At 37.5% G+C, this 10071-nt stretch overlaps 1 long non-coding RNA gene across 1 annotated transcript in view; it reads right to left on the minus strand.

Moving 5' to 3' along the window:
* Positions 1-3618: 3618 nt before the first annotated feature.
* LOC115215139 overlaps positions 3619-10071 on the minus strand; it is a 113754-nt gene continuing 107301 nt past the window's right edge. Inside the window, exon 3 of the long non-coding RNA XR_003881952.2 lies at positions 3619-3952. This is a non-coding gene — a long non-coding RNA (uncharacterized LOC115215139). The remainder of the gene's footprint in view (positions 3953-10071) is intronic.

Here is a 10071-nt window from a genome sequence, read left to right on the forward strand (position 1 = left end):
ACCAAATCCACTCACCTGGCTTTGGTTGGCCCGGGGCTATAGTAGAAGACACTTGCCCAAAGAACCAGGCAGTGGGTAGGAAGCAAAGCTATGAGAGAAATGGGAAATAAGCAGATTTCTTTAATGCTTTTAATGAATGAGAAAAAGAGTAGGGAGTCTCCTGACAAAACATTTCATGGTCTGTTTAACCATTCCTCAAAAGGTAACCCAGTTTCCTTCCCCAGTTCATATTAATCAAAAGTAAATTTATTTAATTTATGGATTTGTTTTGCAAGATTCCTGATGCAAAATCATGTGTTGAAATAGATATAGTTATATTTAGAAAGACAGAATGGACTAATCAGAACAGGAGGAGACACATGGGATGGAAGAGTTGCTGATGAGGTCACAAGTGTGTGACAAAAGATTTCTAGATAATGGACATAAGATAAAATAAGAACAATTATAAACGAGTGAAGAAGGAATACATAGTCTATGTGGTTATTTGACAAAAATAAATAAATAAGTAAATAAAAAATGACCATAGGCATAGGAGTGGCTGTGTGGTAAGTAGCTTGCTTACCAACCATATGGTTCCGGTTCAGTCCCACTATGTGGCACCTTGGGCAAGTGTCTTTCACTATAGTCTCGGGCTGACCAAAGCCTTGTGAGTGGATTTGGTAGACGGAGACTGAAAGAAGCCCGTCGTATATATGTATATATGTGTGTGTTTGTGTGTCTGTGTTTGTCCCCCCAACATTGCTTGACAACCGATGCTGGTGTGTTTACGTCCCCGTAACTTAGCGGTTCGGCGATAGAGACCGATAGAATAAGTACTAGGCTTCCAAAGAATAAGTCCTGGGGTCGATTTGCTCAACTAAAAGGCAGTGCTCCAGCATGGCCACAGTCAAATGACTGAAACAAGTAAAAGAGAGTAAAGAGTATCCCAAAGTATAACAAATTTATTACAGTACTTCTTAAAGGCCCACAGCTGGGCATTCTTTGACATTGTGGGGGGGGGGTGCTGTGTGTGTGATCTGGTAATTGTTGAGCTGTGCAAGTGCAGGCAGGAAGGTCAACATTAAAAGCATAGAGATGAATTCTACATGACAATAGGAGTATGTCAGAGGTCAGTCCTCAATCATCTGTTCATTAATCCTCCAAGTCCTTACCAAGGAATGGTTGCCTATGGGAACTCCTCTATGCAGATGACCTAGCTTTTATAGTCAAATCAGTGATAGAATTGTAGAAAAATTCCAGGCATAGAAATAAAACCTAGAATCAGGAGTCCTCTATGCTAACATAAAATAAGGCACAGAAACCATAAGAGAAATATCTGTGATGAAAAGGAGGAGGTAGGTATACCATATGGTGCACCCAATGTAAATATTAATAGAAGTACAAAAGGTGTAAGCTCACAGAGAAGTCTTAGCACTTAGCACTTGCTCCCTTTGTGCCTATGGCAAGTGCACAAGGGTAATAAGTACTAAGAGCACATGTGAAAAATCTGTCTCCAACACCCAGAAGTGCTTGATATTTTCTGATACTTAGGGGACCTAATTAGTAGCAGGAGTAGCAAACAATGTCCAGTTTGCTGGACATTATTGTAGAGCTGAAAACGAGGCAATTTCTACTCTTCTCCTCAGGAAGCCATCTACTTGCGATACTAAAGGCAGCCAGCATTCCAAGTGGTGATTTTTAAACTAATGGGTTAATTTTACCATCCAATCTGGGTACCAGAGGAATTTGAAATACCTTGAATTTGCAAAAATAAAAATAGCTATACAGATACATAAGGATCACTTATACAGACACCTCTAGTATGTGTGACAAATATAAGCTAAGTGAAATAACTGAGAGTGATCATAAGTGCCGTGGATTTTGCACAACAAATATGATGTAAGATATCCTAAATACCGGACAAGATAAATTGTTGATTTATTGAAAGTATCTTTGCTTCAAAAGGAGGTAAACATAGAGACAATTACAATAGAATCTGAATGAGAAGGGAAGATAATCTCAAGAATCAACAATTCTATGAAATTAAGATGCCATTAAGAAAAAGACTATCTGGGTTTGCTCTTTTTTTTTTATATATCTCAAGAAACAAGACAGCTGTGAACAGGTTTCTGCTCACTAAATACACACACAACAAACACACACACACAACACACACACACCACAAACACACAGATACACCACACACACACCACAAACACACAGATACACCACACACACACCACAAACACAGATACACCACACACACACCACACACACACACCACAAACACACAGATACACACCACACACACACACAACACACACACACACCACACACACCACACACACACAGATACACCAACACACACACACACCACACACACACACAGATACACCACACACACACACATACCACAAACACACACCACAAACACACAGATACACCACAAACACACACACACACACACATATCTGATGGACTCTCCAATCGGTTTTGATATACAAGGATCCAACAACCTATTCTTTCTTTGTCAGTCATTTATGCTTATGTCGGATAAGGCATTTGAGTCCTGCCAAAAATTTGCAAAGAGGCCCATACATGTTGTTTGCAAGACCAAGGATTACAGGTCAGTGCAGGCAGCATATTTGCAGTCGATTTTCTTTGTTTTGCACCCCCGGGCCTGTTAATGCTGTTGCGAACACTTTGATATGATGATCTCAATTTTGTTCGCTCCAAAGCGGTTTGCTCAAAGGTGTTGTGAGCCATACTGATGTACCAACATCTAAACACATGTACATTATATGTACAAACATTCACATGCATACACTCATACATGTAGATATGCTTACATACAGATATGCATCTATGCATATACTTTGTATATCTTTGCTTAGATGCCATTTGAGCAACAGTGGTGTTTATTTAAGTCATATTACTCTTTTACTTGTCTCAGTCATTTGACTGTGGCCATGCTGGAGCACCGCCTTTAGTCGAGCAAATCGACCCCGGGACTTATTCTTTGTAGGCCCAGTACTTATTCTATCGGTCTCTTTTGCCGAACCGCTAAGTGACGGAGACGTAAACACACCAGCATCAGTTGTCAAGCAATGCTAGGGGGACAAACACAGACACACAATCACACACACACACACACACACATACATATATATATATATATGTACATATATACGACAGGCTTCTTTCAGTTTCCGTCTACCAAATCCACTCACAAGGCATTGGTCGACCCGGGGCTATAGCAGAAGACACTTGCCCAAGATGCCACGCAGTGGGACTGAACCCGCAACCATGTGGTTGGTTAGCAAGCTACTTACCACATAGCCACTCCTGCGCCTATATATATATACACACACACAATATGTTTTGCGGCTCAGCCGTTCAAATTTCTTAGACACTTGAAAACAAGAGTTGACATCATGTCAGATACCTTGCCATAGATTAGAGTCTAAGAAACTGTGTCCAACCAATTCCAACATTTGAAATGTGGACAACAAAATAAAGATGATTATGGTGATGATTATGATGTAAGTCAATAAAAAAAAAATTCTTGTTTTCTTTGTGTTATGCATTATTTATTACTTATATACATACATATATATATATATATGTACTTTTTTAACTACTCATTTTGTTTACTCTCTTTATTATAACTTGTTCTTTTTGTTATTCTTTATTTCTGCATTTATTTTTCTTTTATGTTATTTAACTTCATTTAAACTTCATTTTATTTGAGGCACAGAATACATATGCTGCTATCCGTCTTAACAAAAGGGTTATCTTTTTGAGGGAAGAGCATGTGATCCGAGTTTTCATTCTCCCTGCAATAGCGAAGCAATTCCTCCGTTGTCCTACTTAAGTTTTCTCGAACCATGCTTTTCTCTCTGTGCAGCTCTTTCAACTCCTCCTTCAGCTGTTTCTGCATCTCAGCCTGGTAAGACATGTGGGTTCCCTTACCCTTCAGCAGCAGATAATTTGAGGGAGAAAGGAAAGGGATAAAAGAAGAAAGAAAAAAAAAGCAAAAGAAAAACAATTATCAACAGAAATTATTGATCAGAAACCAATTGCTAACAACTTAAGATTTGTTTCAGTACATTTACGGAAAAGAAACTGAAGAACTAATGAAGTAACAAGAATGACAACAACAAAAGAGATAGCAAATGATAATATTGAAAGCTCTCGATGACAAGGACAAAAGACACTGACAATGATTCCAAGAGATGTATGAAGTACCAACACCAAAACATATAGGCAAGCCAAAATCATATGGGCAATGCCAACACCAAAATATGTAAAGATATGGATGCCCAAAGAGGATGTGAATGATAGCAACAAAAACAAAATAAAGTAGTATAATAATCTTAAAAGATAGCAAGGCTGATAATGAAAGATGAAACCAATGGCGAAGAGAGGAATAAAACATGGCAGCAATGAGACTGAAGAGGACAGCAATGATGAAAGATAAACACAACCCAATAATGTATCAACACTTTAGCATTCAGATTACTCTGTCAAATGTAATGCTTATGCATTCACATGGTTATAAATTAATCATTTGTTATTTCATAGTGGCTGCGTGGTAAGTAGCTTGCTTACCAACCACATGGTTCCGGGTTCATTCCCACTGCATGGCACCTTGGGCAAGTGTCTTCTACTATAGCCTCGGGCCGACCAACAAAGCCTTGTGAGTGGATTTGGTAGACAGAAACTGAAAGACACCCATCGTATATATGTATATACATATATGTATGTGTGTGTCTGTGTTTGTCCCTCCCCCCAACATTGCTTGATAACCGATGCTGATGTGTTTATGTCCCGTAACTTAGCAGTTCAGCAAAAGAGACCGATAGAATAAGTACCAGGCTTACAAAGAATAAGTCCTGGGGATGATTTGCTCAACTAAAAGGCAGTGCTCCAGCATGGCCGCAGTCAAATGACTGAAACAAGTAAAAGAGTATGCAATTGTTTAGTTTTAAAGAGACACTATAGGAGTAGGTGTGAAAGGCCAGATATGACCAGTCAGAAGATAAAACAGGTAGAATATTTCGACCGAATATGGCCGGTTTAAATACTAAAGGATTAAAGCTTAACAACCATCCAAGAATTTTCTCATATGACATATGGCAGAACTGCTTCAATCATTTATTCAGAGTAATTAGCAATGTGTGCGTGGGTGGGTGCTTGGGTTCATGTGTGTGAATGCAATATTTTAATGTAGGGTGAAATGTGATAACATAGGCAAAAGATAAGAACCAATTGAAAGGAAATGGTAAAATCAGATTAACCCTTTCGTGTTCGCATTATTCTGCCAGAATTAATCCTTTTTTATCTACATTGTTTTGAGCTAATCATGCATTATCTTGTAGCTATGAGATATGTCCAGTTTAAATGCTAAAGGGTTAAGGAAGATGAAGAATGATTGAGAAACTGGACATGAAAAGATGGGGACAATGGAAGAAGAAAGATGGTGATACTTGATGAGGATAAATAATGACACCAAACGAGGGGAGATGATGACAGTAAGATAAAAGAGCAGTATCGGTAAAGAAAATGGTAGAAAATGACACAAGTAAGAGACAGCAGCAGAGGATAGAGGACAGCGACAAGAGATGACACCAGCACTGAAGACAAAAGATGACAATAACAATGTGATCAGGAAGGTGAAGAGAGAGAGGAGGACATTAGCAAGGAGATGGCAAGGGTGAAGAAACAGCAAAATGGTGATGGTAACAAAAATCACGATGATAAAAATAGCGACAACTACAATGAAGGATAACAACTATAACAAACGACAGCAACAACAACAATGAAATATAACAGTCATGACAATGATAAAATCTCGTAGCAGAAGAAGAAAGAAATAGAGGAACTCTTGACAGGGGACAGGAAGAACAAAATACATTAGGGTACTGTACAATAATGTAGGGAATATTTTAGTAAGGAAAAGCATTGAGGAAAAAAGAAACTTTAGTTAGTGAGCAGTAGTAAGAACTCCAAAAGAAACTAATCAATAAAGGAAGCAGGGATCATTATGAAGACTAACTACCTGTAACAGTAATTACTGGTTAACAGGTGAAGTAAAAAAAGCAATTGACTTAGAAGTTTGACAAAGTAACAATGAAGATCAAAAAGGGTAAAAAGGATTAAAAAGAATTATAGGTTTAACCCTTTGCCTCTCCTGTATATCAAATGTGACAGACAGGACATATTTCCCTGGTGTCCATACATCATATACAATAAACATAGAATTTTTTCTCAGCTACCAATGTTACTTGGCACCTATAAAAGTAAAGCTTTATATTACTCATAAAGCATGAAGCAAGGACTAATGATAAGTCTGGAAACAAACATGGACATTTAGGACAAACTTATGAAAATGCTTCGGATAGCCAAAAGATTAAACAGAAAAGCATAGCAGAGTGTTTTTCACAGGGAGCCATATTCTAAATAGAAAGCAAATTGCTCTACCAAAACTTGCCCAAGGCCAAGTTCTGTCTAGAAATTTCACATCTTGAATCTCTCTGAAGCAGAAGTAATTCAACTACTTTAGTTTGAATTGCAACACTGGACTTCATACAGGGATAACCACAACAACAATAACAATCACTTGGTACAGATGGCAATGAGTAGTAAGAGCTGCAGATGTATAACCCTTTAGCATTCAGATTATTGTCAAAGGTAATACTTATTAACTCACATTGTTTTAAATTAATCTTGCATTATCTCATAGTTTTGAGATTTTGTTGGTGTGATTGTTAATTCTTGGAAAGATAGGAGAGCCCAGCTCTGGCAAGTTAGGACATAAAAACAGGTAGAATATTTGGACCAGGTACGACCAGTTTACACACTAAAGGGTCAAGTTTAATCCTTTAGCTTTCACATTATTCTGTCAAGTGCAATACTTATTTATTCTCTTTGATAATCATGGATTATCTTGTAGCTTTGAGATTTTGAAGGGGTTACTGTTAATTTTAGAATGATATTATAAAGTTGGTATGAGATGCCAGATGTGGCCAGTTTGACCATAAAACAGGTAGAATATTTTGGCCGGATATAACCGGTTTAAATGTTAAAGGGTTAAATAATAAAGGAGGTTAAAACAATTGTGGAAGGAGTAGTAGTGTAAGTGATGTATAAGAAAAAGAAGGAAAGAATCTGTAAACCTAAATGATTAAGTATCATGAGAAATAGAAGTAGAAATAATTAGGTACAGCAAAACTAAATGAAGATGAATAGGAGAAGCAAAAGCAAACATAAGATATATGGAATGATGACTAGCAAAAAACAAAATGAATATATATTGAGAGAAGAAAGGAGAAAAGTGTAGCTAAAAGGAAAAGGTAACTGAAAGTAAGATGGAGTGCTTAAAAGACAAAAGAAGAAGGTAGCTAGAAGGAAGTGGGAGTAGATAAATGAAGAAAAGAGTAGCAAAATGAGAAAGGAGTAACAAAGAGAAGTACTGAGAACGGAAGCCACATAAATGCAGAGATGTAGCATAAGCTTAACAGCTGGAAGGCTAAAAGAAGACACCCTTATGAAATAGCAATAGAAGAGTTACCAAGGAATAGCACTATAGTTTCTGAAGAGCAAAAGCAAGAGAAAGCAGAATTATTGCAAATATTCAGGGAGTAACAAGCACCAGCTAAGAAAGGGCTAAAAAAAGTGGATTATTGAGGAGTAGCTGTTACATAGATAAAGAAAACAGAAGAGAGAATACAGTAGAAGTATGAAATAGCAGTAATACTATAATTAAGAGAGTAGAATCAGGAGTAGCAAGAATAGTAACAGAAATACTGATGATAGAATAAGATATGGTAGTAACAATATAGTCGTAGTTAAAGAAGGAAAGAAGGAGTTGTGCTTAGTAAAATTAAGATTTTGGAGAAAAACAGGAATATGTAAAGTAATTATAGTAATAAAAAAACCTCAAAGGAAAGGAACAATAGACATGGCTGGAAAACGGGTATCAGAATAGCAGTAATCTATTAGGGTTAAAAAGATCAATAACAAATAAAACAGCTGTATCATAAGGAAATTATGATTTCTAACATAACCATGACCACTACAAAGTGCAGTCCTTGTAGTGGGGTGACTTGTATGACTCAATGACCCTCAGAGTTATGCCAGTAGAGCACAAGCACCTGATACAGCCCCCCCCCATGCTGGACAAAGAGCCATATTCACTCAATGGTAAAATCACAGGTTAATTGAAATAAACAAACAGAAGCTTACTAAAATAACAACCCACCAGACTGGCCAAGTATATCTGGAATTCTAATAATTTATTTAATTAACTTGACAATAAAACAATAATAATGAGGTTTTTTTTAACCAATGAACAACTCAAAGGGCACAAAATAAAATAAAATAAAATAATACCAATTGGAAAAAAATATATCAAAACAAAAAAAAAACAGATAAAACAAATGCCAGGAGAAAAGAAGATCACTAAGAAACAAACGAAACAATGGCATTTATTCTAAATATTTTCTTAATAAACATCTAATTTTCAACACTACAACTGCAGATCTTATCAAGCTTCCCTCTCAATCCCCACAACATTTCCTCCTTTCAATAAAAAATAAATATAGTTCAATTCCACTTTGTTTCACTTAACCAGAGCAGTTATTGTCATACATCCTTAATTCATACCCAATGAGGTCTTCATCACAAAACTGTCTGAAATTAAGCCTGGCATGAAAACTTTATCACTAAACTAAAATCACATTAATATAAACATAAAATGCTTGAAGAAAAATGATATTGGAGATATTACACTGGATTCAAGGTCCTATGTTCATGCAAATTAACATAACATGCATAAGGTTTTTGTCTCTACCTTTTGTATAAATATTTATGGATTCGTAAGTGCTATGAAATTCTGCAAACCATATTATATCTATTTAAATGCTTCTGCAGAGAAAAGCATTGAACATGCCCATACTGCCAAACTGGACTCCATACAATTAACCAGTGCATGTCAGAATAGAAAGTGTGGTCCTCAACTAGATGGAGATATGGTATAGCTGGAGACTCACAGATCCCTCCTTGTTGTTCAGCCTGCTCAATCAGGGCTAACTTAAGTGCTACACAACAGCATTAACTCCTGCCATTTTTTAAGCGGAAAGTGTAACCTCTTGAAAGAGCTGTTCTTCACTCCTGCTCCAGAGCGTCGGCTGCGGGGTCATTCCGAAAAGCTCTACCTGCGACGATTTCATCTCAATCGAAGGAGAGGAGCTTTCTCCGTCCGGGTTGTGGATCCGTGGAACAAGCTGCCAGACGAGATGGTGAAGGGTGAAGATGCCGACGACCGCTTTGTTCAAAGCCTCCCTTGACCTCAAGTGGCCCGAACTCTTTACATGAACACCACCCTGTACTTAACTCCTAGTCCCCCTACATGGCCTTGCTATTTGCTTTTGAGCCAAACTAACTAACTAACTAAAACAATTGAATCAAATATTCCAATCTTAAACCTCAAGATAGCATACCCAAAAGTAAAGTTAAAGTGACAATGAATAAACCAATAATGCATAATAAAAATTAAAAAAACTTCCCCAACTCCATCAGTCTCTACCAATTCTCATCAATACTTACAAAGAGCAAACAGAATCTAACATGCTGAGCCTAACCACAACAGAAAGCATTTCTCTAAAAGCTGTGTGAGAAAATATGTAAAGTGATTAGTATTAGGCATATTCGTCAAGCTAAATTAAACCATGGTCGTACCACATAAAAAGTATCCATGCTGGCACCATGTAAAAATCACTTGTGTCTGCGCCACGTGGTTGCTGCTGCCAGTGCTGTCTGGCTGGCACCCATGCCAGTGGCACATAAAAACACCAGTCAAGCATTGAGTCTCATGGAGGCAGTGACAGGTGGCCGAGACCTTTGGTGATATACCGTGCTTGTGTAGACCTGTAAAGCCAAGTGAGACTGTAGTCATGGCAGATGTGAGTGTCAGGTCAATAGCACCCGTTCAGGTGACATAAAAAGCACCCACTACACCGTTCAACCCATGCCAGCATCGAAATCAAACATTAATTGATGATGATGGTGAAAAGTACCCATGCTAGTGCC

The sequence above is a fragment of the Octopus sinensis genome, linkage group LG8 (genome assembly GCF_006345805.1).
Source record: "Octopus sinensis linkage group LG8, ASM634580v1, whole genome shotgun sequence".
Classification (NCBI taxonomy): domain Eukaryota; kingdom Metazoa; phylum Mollusca; class Cephalopoda; order Octopoda; family Octopodidae; genus Octopus; species Octopus sinensis.